This window comes from Perna viridis, chromosome 13 (genome assembly GCF_037379345.1).
Source record: "Perna viridis isolate PV_CMFRI_1.1 ecotype Kerala chromosome 13, ASM3737934v1, whole genome shotgun sequence".
NCBI classification, from domain to species: Eukaryota; Metazoa; Mollusca; class Bivalvia; order Mytilida; family Mytilidae; genus Perna; species Perna viridis.
In genome coordinates this window covers 21,373,205-21,385,578 of record NC_142457.1, presented here as the reverse complement: position 1 = coordinate 21,385,578, position 12,374 = coordinate 21,373,205, and the positions used below count along the sequence as shown (strand labels likewise).

The following is a 12,374-nucleotide window of genomic DNA, read 5'->3' as shown; positions in this document are numbered from 1 at the left end:
TAACTGATAAAACTACGAAATAGAATTTCTAATTGGGGTGTTGTATTATTAGAATTTTTATTTGTCTTTTCAATCAATGTGGACCGACTTATTTTATTATGTTATAATTGGTTATTTCGTATCTTTCTTCGCCGAAAAATAGTCATCACCCATCGCAGATTTCGGATGCCTCTCTACAGTTAAGATATATTAAGAAGCTTAATCGGAACTACTCAGCCATTTCCGCTGCATTAAAAATTATCGCGGATGCAGCGAGGAGAATTTCTTCGTACAAAATTTGCCCGATTTGTAGTCATACGCGACTCATAATAGTTCTATCCATCAGGTAACGCTTAAAAAATTGGTAAGATATCGCAAGAAATAAAGAACATTAAATCTGCCAAGAATTTTTGCGCGAAACAAGGAGTTTGGGAAAAAGTAATGGTAAAAAATTCAACCGGTAAAACTAAAATTTCAGAATCGGATCGGTCAAGTTCCGGATAGATTTATCACCTATTGCCTCCGAGGTTTTTGTTTTCTGTAACTAAAAGACTGAGTAGTTCCGATTGTTATGAATTCAGCACGTGTACGAGTGCAAGTAAGGAAATCTCTGACACCCGCGGATAACAGCCTCGTTAGATAACATCTATGGGCCAAAATATCCGGCATTCGTAAGGAACAATAGGTTGTTGTGGCAAAAATGTCTGGGTCGAATTGTCCAGTAGTGATGCCTGATTTTTTAAAAAATTTTTGCTAACATTTGACCATCTCTATGTCAGAAAAAGTTAAGATTCGATTTGTTTTTAGTGACCGAAGTTTTCCGAGACTGGTGTGGTTAGTAATAGCATTTACGCTGAATAAAACAAACACTTTTTTTAAAGTATCCTTATACCATTTTAAATGTACTTTGAACCTGGATAAACTGAACATCTAACCTTGCCTATTTAAAGAGTAACCAAGGGAACCAAGATTCTAGCGGAAATCAAAAGTACGCAATCGTAGACAAAGACCACACATTGAAAACATAAAATAACCGAAATAATATGTACAAAAAACAAAAGTAAATGATCAACTACAATTCCACCAAAAACTGTATAGAACAGGTGCATTGATAGGGTGTGCTTCTTTTGGTTTTCTAGAAACGTCCGCAAGGTCAAGTTCGGGGACAATGAAAACTGAGACACGTTAAAATTACCTGTTCTTAAGGTGCAGATGGAGACACCGTAACGATCCACGAGTTCATGATGGCGACCATAAAATTTTTGTAGTGATGACTTTCAATCTTGTAGCAACATAACCCTGTTCCGAAAAGGCTAATTGTAAGAAGTCTAGCGCGATACAAAAAGTCTGCGTAGTTATGGCAAGCTCTGGCATTACATATTAGTTGTGATATGAAAATTCCTTACGCAGATTCTGAAGGGATGTTGCCACAGATGAAAGGACAGTTGACAATTATAAATGAAAAGTCATAATGGGTTAAGATAGTTTTTACTGTATTCAATGTCGTTGGCGTATCAAGAATATTTAATGCTTCACTTAATCAATTTTGTTAACCCTATTTTCATCTTACGTATAGAATGTTTGCTTTTATTTGTTATTAAAGGTAGCAAGCTTATGATTATAATTTGTTTAGCCCTGACCAAATCTTATTATATTCAGCCAATATATATGAATACGTAATAACGTGTCATTAAGCTGCCTTCAGGGAAATTCTAAAGTGTATTCTAAATATAGATTAATGCTGCTGGAGCAGGTGTATTGGTGTTTCATGATGTCAGGAATATAAAAAAAATATTTTTACCCGAAATTTATTATTTCGCCTGGTAAAAAATAATCCTTAAATGATTTTATTTTATTGTTATTTCGCCTAACCTGGTAAAAAGTAATAAATAAATAATTTTATTTGATAGTTTATTTCGCATCTTGGTAAGATAGGTTACTGTATTTCCCTTAAACTAACTTTGTACTGTGACATCATAAACGTCGATCGACCGGAAGTCTGCAATCAAATTAATTCCAAGCTAAATGAGATTTGAAGAAAGGATAAATCTAAACGTCGACTTAAATCGATTACAAATTAAATCTCAAGAATTATTATTAATTTTGACCAAGTTATGTTCGCCCAACTTTGGGGCAGTTTAAGCTTCATGAACTTCAATTCGTTATCTTTTCCAAAGTTGACTATTTCGTACAAAAATAAAGAACAATTTTTGAAAATTTCTGTATCTTTTCACCACTACTTTAGTTATTTGACTTTCTAAATTTTTTTTTCAATTAAAGATTAAAGACAAAGAACCCTGTATAAACTGAACCCTGAACAATCTAAAAACCCTATTCAAATAGACGTCATTTAGGCTCCTTTATAGCAATATATACATTTATAAACCAAACACTTGCGTCAACCCAACCACGTTTATTCAACAGAAATTCAGACGTGTAATCTATAGCTAGAGTTTAAGAAACATTTCAGGCACCTGAAAAAAAAAAATGTTTTCAAAAGGAGGTACACCGAATAATTAGTATATTTGTATAAAATATCTGATATAAATCTGAAGTAAGCAGCTTTATGCTGAAGAAATGCTGCTTGTTAAGGAGGTAGTCCTGGGATAAGGGACAATCTTAAAAATCATTAAAACGTTTTTATTCAGCATTTAACATCAATCTTATGTAAGAGTAATCAAGGGAACCAAGGTTATAGCGGTAATCAAAAGAATGTAATCCAAGACCAGACATGGAAAACAGACATAAACAACAAAGAACATAAAGTAACTAAAATCATACATACAAAGTAAAAGTAAATGAGCAACTCGGACTCCACTAAAAACTGGGAGCATAGACCAGGTGCACCGGTAGGGTAAGCATCTAATTAACTTGGATTCATTTTATTCTGCTTCAAATGAAATCTTGAGTGGCTTTGGTGAAATCGAGTATGATACAAACATCACTGATTTCATATGCCCCTTACCCTAGGTCTGCCTCCTTTATTGAAGTTCAAATCCTTTGAAATAAAAATATACTGTTCTATTTTTAAAGAAATTGAAAATAAATAAATACACAAAAAATCACATAGGATAAGGTACATGTATGTAGCCAACGATTCAAATTTATACTGGAATGTGGGGCTCATTATAAACCTTGTTTTTTCTTCTTCCTACAGTTTGTATTTATCGTCTCGCTTTTCGGATGTTGTATCATTGTGTCTCTCTAGAATACAATAAATTCGGTAAATTGAACATGGAATGATTCGGACATAAACACCTAGACCTAAGTTAAGATGCATTATTCGTACAAATCATTGGTATGTTCGGTAAGTAACTCTCATGTAAGCATTAAAGTAACTTGGTTTCATTCTATTTCAAATAAATACTCGGTAGGCTTTGATGTCTAAATATGATATAAATATGTCACTGATTTCAAGAGCTTAAGCTCTCGTGTCACGCAAACTCAGTTGCAGTGTACACGTGCTATGTTGCTATAAGAATGAAGTCATCACCACAGGTTTTCATGGTCGTCATCATGAACTTATCGTTATGGTGTATCCATCTGCGCCATGAAAACTGATTTATTCAGTGTGAAATAGTATTTCTTTCCTCTTTTGTCTACCCCGGACTTGACTTTTTATGAGCAACTCGGCGGGTGTTTCTAGAAAACCAGAGGACGCTTAGCCTACCTGTGCTTCTGGTCCATGCTCCCGGTTTTTAGGGTCCGAGTTGCTCATTTGCCTTTGTTACTTTGTAAGTATTTAAGTGGCTTCATGTTCTTTGTTGTGTATGTCTGTTTTCCATGTCTGGTCTTTGTCCTTGGATTAATTCTTTTGATTACCGCTATAACCTTGGTTCCCTTGATTATTCTTAGGTGAACGAACATATTTGAGGTCGACGTTTCGTACCAAGTTCTTTAATTTCTATATTAGTATTTTTACACCAGACAAATATTTTACACCGATTGTGCTATACAACGGATAGTGTCCTAAAGTTCCTCAGTGCCAAAAAAATAGATTTTATGCACAAATATTATTAAAACATATATTCGGCGTCCGCCATCTTGAATTCGTAATTGCAAGATACAAACATGTAACACTTCAAATCAAGAAATCAAAGAAAAAAAATTATCAGCATGTACCGGCGAGTAAAAGTGTTTAAAGTTACTATTAGGTTAGGCAAAAATTTTGCTGATAAGTCCATCTGCCTTTCGAAATACTAAACCTTAAAATTAAAACTATAAACGAAAGAGAATATGTTGGTTGTATTGATAATGAACATATGTATATAATTTCATTGCTCTACCTCATGACATACATGACAAACATATTTCTTTGTTAAACTCAAAATAGATAGAACACGACCTTTTAAATGAGTGGCTGACGTCAATTTTCTGTACAGTTTGAATTTCAAATTTTCTTTTAAGATTAAGGAAGAATTTTATTACAATTTGTTATCCAATGGAAAACGTAGGAGAGGGCGTAATCAGCCCTAGGTTTGCTTCATTTACTGTGTAATTGAACCTCTTTTCCCTTCCATTAAGGTTTGATACTTTTCACTCTTACTGCATTAATTTACCTAAATAAACTTTATATAAATGGTTGTACGTGTGCGGTTCGGAGATTTGGGAGAAAGGAAATTCAAGTCTGCTTTCGTTCAACAAATTTTACCTAAAGAAAGCAGGAAATAAACAAGAAGTTAAAAAAAAGATAGAAAGGGGACCATAGCTGCAAGAACCCTATAGATCAAGCAATGGTTATACCACAAAGTATCAGCATCTTGTAGATACCTGGGCCCTCTTTACTGAAGTTTATTGATGGCAATAAACAATTACCATAATAATATATTTGAATGAAAACGAGGCAATATGTGTAAATTGTTGCCTTTGATTTTTATACGATGTAGTTGGTTTAATTACTCATCTTACCAGCCCGAAAAGTCAACCACACGAACTTGACACCAGAATTTACTCACTTGTATTTTGGTGGTTACTGCTGATGGAGCAGGAATTACTTTCCTTCTGGGATACCTAATTTGACTTCCAATTATTTGGGTGGAAGTTTATGTGTTTTGTGTTTTTTTTTATCTATCTTCAATTTGTACATGGTCTTGCAATTGCTTATAATCAAGTTGTCTACAATGTGTACATTGATCGTCTCTGTGTCCTGTCTTCATGCTTTTCGCGCTAGAACTCTAAAGAATAGGCTTCGGGAACAGGGTTATGTTGCTCCACAAAAAACTGAGAGCATAGACCAGGTGCACCGGTAGGGTAAGCGTCCTCTGCTTTTCTAGAAACACCCGCCGAGTTGGTCATAAAAAGTCAAGTCCGGGGTAGACAAACGAGGAAAGGAAAACTATGACCCATTGAATAAATCAGTTTTCATGGTGCTGATGGATACACCATAACGATCCACGAGTTCATGATGACGACCATAAAACTTCTGTAGTGATGACTTCAATCTTGTAGCAACATAACCCGTTCCAGAAGCCTATTTGTTAGAGTTCTAGCGACATTACAAAAAGTCTGCGTAGTTTCGGCAAGCTCTGGCATAACGTATGGGTTGTGATATGAACTCTCCATACGTAGGAGCCGAAGGGATGTTGCCACAGATGAAAGGAAAGTTTACAATTCTGAATGAAAAGTCATCACGTTTGTCGTAAAGTTTGGTCAATAGTTTTCCTTTACCATCGATTTCTAAGTGTAGGTCAAGATATGAGGCTGACTTCACAGTGTCTGTAGTATCCTTTATCTCAAGTTCTTTTGGGTAGATGCGATGTATCAAATCCCCGAATTAAGATTGTTTAAAGATAATACGTCCTCTAAATAGTGGAAACTTAGATTAAAGGATCTAGCCAAACGAAATTCTTTCTTTCTGATCAGATCAGCTATAAAGTCAGCCTCATAAAAGTGAAGGAATAGGTCAGCAAGTAAAGGAGCACAATTTGTTCTCATTGGAATGCCGACCGTTTGTTGAAAAACACGTCCACCACACTGGACAAATGTGTTGTCGGTTAAAAATTCCAGCATTTTGTAAACATCTTCCTCTGTACATTTGGAAGATGATTTGGAATTAAAATTGAAAATAATTGTTTTGTTTGTATCATATTTAATTTCACCAAAGCCTTTCAAGCTTTCCTTTGAAACAGAGTGTAATCCGTCCAAGTTACTTTGATACTTACACGAGATTGATGTAAAAGGTTCGATACAAACATTCCAATGATTTGTAAGAGTTATGTCCCTTACCCTAGGTCTACTTCCTTAATTGATATTAGAGAATGATATTCTTTTGGTATAAATGCAAACACATATTCATTTCAAATTCGTGCATTGAGATATCATCTAGGACAACGCCCTCTCACCCAACCCCTACCCTAAAAAGCGAATCTAAGAACCCCCCCCCCCACTGAAACTCAAAATTAAACAAACAACACAAAAACCAACCAAAGATCTTGTTATATAAATACTTCGTAATTAATGTACAATCTAAACCAACCAAAGACCTTGTTATATAAATACTTCGTAATTAATATACAATCTAAACCAACCAAAGACCTTGTTATATAAATACTTTACTGTATTAATGTACAATCTAAATTTTATAAACAACGGCCATTTCTATATAAAACAACTTGAAGTGATACATGTATCCAACCATATAAATGTACGTATTTTACCTACATAGACTTATTACCAAAGAAAATAATATATTGTTAAACCTGTCTAAACCAAACCCCTTGAAATCAATGATATGTTTGTATCATATTCAATTTAACCAAAGCCTATCTAGCTTTCATTTGAAACAGAATTAAATCAGTCCAGGTTACTTTGACACTTACACGAGATTGATGTAAAACGCTGAATACAAACATTCAAACGATTTGTAAGAGTTGTGTCCCTAACCCTAGGTCTATCTCCTTAAGACAGATATTCATTTTATATTGGTTCAAAAAGTATTGATATAATTAAGAAGGGACTACAGGAGATGTCTGGTTTACCCTGTGTGCGATTTAGACAGGTTTCACTGTAAATTGCTTGTTGTATTATGATAACACCTCTAATTGCACCGTTTATACGTATTTTTCTATAATGATACATATATGTTTCGTGAAATATTTCTTTTGAAGCATAAGGCTTTCAGGAAAGGCCTTTCAATTAAATTTCGATACCTTCTACCTTTAATGTAATAAATTTCAATTCAACACGATGGTTGCTCAAATTTCCTGATACTTTAATTTTAACTACATTTTTATGACTAACTTATTTTTTAGATTCCTATATGTTTATGACTAACTTTTTTTAAAATATTGTTTATTATTCCTCAATTTTTGTTCTTGACATTACGCATTTAAAGGCTGCCAGGGTTGACCTGTATCACGTATTCAAGATTTAATCAGATACAAATGGTGAATTTGCCATTGTTGAGAAATGATTATTACAAATCGTTATTGAGGATGAAACTTAAATGGAGTTATTGCAAAACTAATGGGGCATTTCACGAGTAATAAGCGAGCGAAACTCTCTCTTAAATGTTTTGAAATTCGTCTAAAAATTCATATATTGAATAGGCACTTGAGAATTTTTCGTCAAAGTAAAACAATACATCTCTACCTACTGAAGCTTCAAATTGTCATCAAAACACCCAATACACAAAAGACATAATATGTTACTGGTTTGGAACTCCTCCGACATTTTCCAAAAACTTAGTTATGGTTGTGGTAAAACGAAGCATTCCGATCCCGAAACTATTTGACCGGTTAAGGAGTGTCTTTTACCAGCCCTTAGAATATACTCTAAATCAAATTTGACAAAGGTCGTAAAGGACATTAATTCACTTTATTTAAGAGGGAATTTGCCAGACGGTTCGCTCCTATTTAAGGCTAAACCCCTCATCATATTATATAATGTACGAGCTTTCGAATGAACTAATATGCTACGAGGGATTAACAGATAAAGCCGTCTAAACGGAACCCTGAAAAATCCGAAAACCTGACTAAACCAAACAATCCTTTAAGTCCCTATATATCAATTAATATTGCTTTAACATTGGAAAACGGAACAAATATCTAAACTAAACCAATTTTAAAACCCAAAGATGTTCGTTTCAGTTAGGTATCATGTAATAACCATTCTAATGCTTATTTTAGATTATATTTCACTTTGACGTTTAGGTTCTTCTGGAGTACGTATGCAAATCATTACGCTATAATATTTCATGAATTCTCACTTATCATTTTGCTCCGATTGACCACAGATTTGTCCTGAGTTTATGGTCTTAGTATCGTATTAATTTTCCCATAGACTTCTATAGTGAAGTGCATATTTTTAGGATTTAAAAAACATATATGTAAATTGATTCAATAAAACTTTCACTTATGTAGCATTTCTAAGGACATGTGAAAAATAATTTCCCGCAAGGAAAATAGGGTGAGTCCACGAAGATCGGACAGAAAAGTAGCCTTGAACTATAAATAGCTATTTTCTCTACTTTCACTTTCGTTTTGCAATAACCAAACCAACCTTTTCAGTGGAACATTTTTATGTCATTATGTTAGATTTTCTTTCAAAAGGCTGTCATCATATAGTGTGATGTTTGCTGTATTTTATAAGTCATTGTTAATATCTTTTGACATAACATTAGTTTGTAGAGAGGCAAAAAGAAAATGCACTATATTTGTATAGCATTCATGTTTTGACGTACATCCGCTCAGGGATATGTCATGCGATACTGGTACCTTATAAGTTTAGCGATCCTAGGGTCGCTTATGATATTGACCAGAGAACCAGATTAATATCTCATCTTTCCTTTGTTGCTGTTTAAGTCATAAGGTGAACGCACAAGAATGAACGATACCACAAATGCATTTTCGAACACATGTTAAAGCTTTGCAATACAACAAGGAGATTATTTCATATATATATTGGGGGAATTTTAAACCTTAAGCTTGTAGTATCTTTATTTATTTTGCAATTGCAAGCTCTTGCAGTATATTTATTTGTGAATGTAGTTTCCGAGACAACAATTCTCTCATACCTCATTCAGTAAACCGGTAAATAAATATGGTCACCATACCATTGCATTTGCATAAAGGAATGCAAAGTTACGTGTGCAACATTAATATGAACAGTCCCCAATCAGGGGTGATAAAACATCTTTCAATAGATGTTTAATATATTCAAAACTAAATGGTTTAAAGTGTAAACATGAAACAAATATTGCTACTTTGAGAAAGTGAATAAGGATATTTTTATTACGCCTCATTTTAATTTTGTGATATAAATAAATGGACTGGTGTCTTCCTCTTCTTATGAGGACGCTTTCCCTACCGGTGCACCTGGTCCATGCTCCCAGTTTTTAGTGGAGTCCGAGTTGCTCATTTGCTTTTGTTACTTTGTATGTATGATTTTAGTTACTGTATGTTCTTTGTTGTGCATGTCTGTTTTCCATGTCTGGTCTTTGTCCCTGGATAACATTCGTTTGATTACCGCTATAACCTTGGTTCCCTTGATTACTCTTTCGATATAAATGCACAATTATAAAGTTAATTTAGGTTATCTCATCTTTGTTTTTATTTTATTTCATAAGCGGCAATTTACTCATATATTGTGCATATCCGTCGCTCGTGACTTTAGATTATATTTTTAGCGATCCTAGTGTCGCTTATGATGTTGACCAGGAAACCAGATTAGTTTTACCCACTGCCTTATTCTTAAAGGAATGACATGAACTTAAACATAAAAAAGTCAGTTATGTTTTACCAAGAGACAGGATTTATAGATTTGCCAAACGACTTATCACAGAAACGTTAAGCTGATGTCGTAAAAATTATAACTTGAGAAAGCTAATTAAGCATAGAACTCCAGTATGTTAGGAATGAAACTAAAGAAAAGAATTTAGCAAAGACAGGTCTATCATTCAATTAGGAAGTGAATAACTATTAAAGCAGACTATTCCATTTTTACAAGGTAGGGGTAAAGGTATAATAACTTAAATACTTTATAGAAATGAAATAAGGGAGAGAATATTTTTATTTATAAAAGCAATACGAAGAATCAAAATCAAAGCATGTAAGAAATCCAACATCATCCATTCCGATCCGTGATAAAAATCCAACATCATCCATTCCCATTCGTGATAAAAATCCAACATCATCCATTCCGATCCGTGATAAAAATCAACATCATCCATTCCGATCCGTGATAAAAATCCAACATCATCCATTCCCATTCGTGATAAAAATCCAACATCATCCATTCCCATTCGTGATAAAAATCCACATCATCCATTCCGATCCGTGATAAAAATCAACATCATTCATTCCCATTCGTGATAAAAATCCGACATCATACATTCCGATCCGTCATAAAAATCCGACATCATCCATTCCCTTTCGTGATAAAAATCCGACATCATCCATTCCGATCCGTGATTAAAATCCGACATCATCCATAATGATTCCGATCCGTGATAAAAATCAACATCATCCATTCCGATCCGTGATAAAAATCCGACATCATCCATTCCCATTCGTGATAAAAATCCGACATCATACATTCCGATCCGTGATAAAAATCCGACATCATCCATTCCCTTTCGTGATAAAAATCCGACATCATCCATTCCGATCCGTGATAAAAATCCAACACCATCCATTCCCATTCGTGATTAAAATCCGACATCATCCATAATGATTCCGATCCGTGATAAAAATCCAACATCATCCATTCCGATCCGTGATGAAATCCGACATCATCCATTTCGATCCGTGATAAAAATCCAACATCATCCATTCCCATTCGTGATAAAAATCCGACATCATCCATAATGATTCCGATCCGTGATAAAAATCCAACATCATCCATTCCCTTTCGTGATAAAAATCCGACATCATCCATTCCGATCCGTGATAAAAATCCAACATCATCCATTCCCATTCGTGATAAAAATCCGACATCATCCATAATGATTCCGATCCGTGATAAAAATCCAACATCATCCATTCCCATTCGTGATAAAAATCCAACATCATCCATTCCCATTTGTGTTAAAAATTCAACATCTCTCTCTGTCACATTCATTATGCTGATTATAGCCTCAAGTCAATTGACTCCGGAAGGAGAAAAAAAAATCATATTTTGGCTTTTATTGATTGTTTGATGCATGATAAGTATCAACTGTTAAGTATAGTTTTTTTTTAAGAATCAGGCAAAGATCAGAAATATGCGTGTCAGAAACCTATCAATCTGACAGTATAATTACACTCAATTATATTTTCTCTATTTAAAAAGACCACTATTTGAACTCGGAAGCATTGGATTTGTTAAGATTTTTTTTCAATAGAATGTTAGAAAAATGAGGTTTTTGACGGAGTTATCTGCCTTTGCAATGTTAATTTTAAGTGCATTTCAATTTAATTATTACTCAATTTTCCAAAGTTATATGAAAATCTTGTAGTTTTTCTGTGATTATGACGGTACAGAAATTACACTTTCAAAATGGTTTTTTTATACCACGTTTCAGTCACTGCCTAATTCTTACATAGACTGACTCTTAAATAATATCAAACTTTTCATGACTTTTAGTCGGAGTGGTCATAAGAATCAAAGTTTGCTTAATTTAAGGTTATGTTTAGCACGTAAGATAATGCAACTAATATCACTTCAGACTGTTTGTTAAGGGTCAGTCTCTGTAAAAATCAGGCAGTGGGTAAAACATGGTATGATAAAAAGACACCAGTATTGTGATTTGTCGAAATGTCTTGAGTTTAAATTCCTTGAGTTCTGTATTCTATGGATTTTAATAGAATCTCTTAGAGACTATTAGGAAGCTTTTATTTCGTTCTGAACTTGAATTCATTGTTTGACCGAACAGCGTAAACCACTCAAATCGATACGCAATGAACAATTTTTGTTTGCAGTTGTGAATAGATGAACTTATTTTTAAACATGCACACGATTTACCATTCCTATTCTCCATATTTCCTATCCCTTACATAAATTACAATTGCTCTTTGATCCGCCATAAATGTAAAAACTGATGTTGTATAAAAGGTTAACATAAAGTGATATTTTTAAATGTAATACAGTGAAACTTGTCTTCACCAAATCAGTGGTCCTTTTCACAAAAAAAAAAACCGTAAGAGTAAAATTAGTCGTTAGTAATGACGTCATAGTAAATAAAAATATTGTGACTTCATAACCTACGACTAATTTTACACTTACGATTTTTTGTGAAAAGGACCACTGACCTTTAAATGTGTTTGGTTAAGGCAGGATTACCAAGGTTCAAAACACATTTAAACTGATAATATGAAAACGCTTTAAAAAGTGTCCGGATAAGACAAGTTGTTTGGATTTTTCAGGGTGTGTTTTACACGTTCTCGTTGTCTACTTCCATCCTCTATTCCAAGTTTCAT

The 12,374-nt window shown here is 33.9% G+C and overlaps 1 protein-coding gene across 3 annotated transcripts in view; it reads left to right on the top strand.

Moving 5' to 3' along the window:
- LOC148599981 (BDNF/NT-3 growth factors receptor-like) overlaps positions 1-12,374 on the top strand; it is a 145,551-nt gene that overhangs the window by 30,514 nt on the left and 102,663 nt on the right. The window lies entirely within an intron of this gene.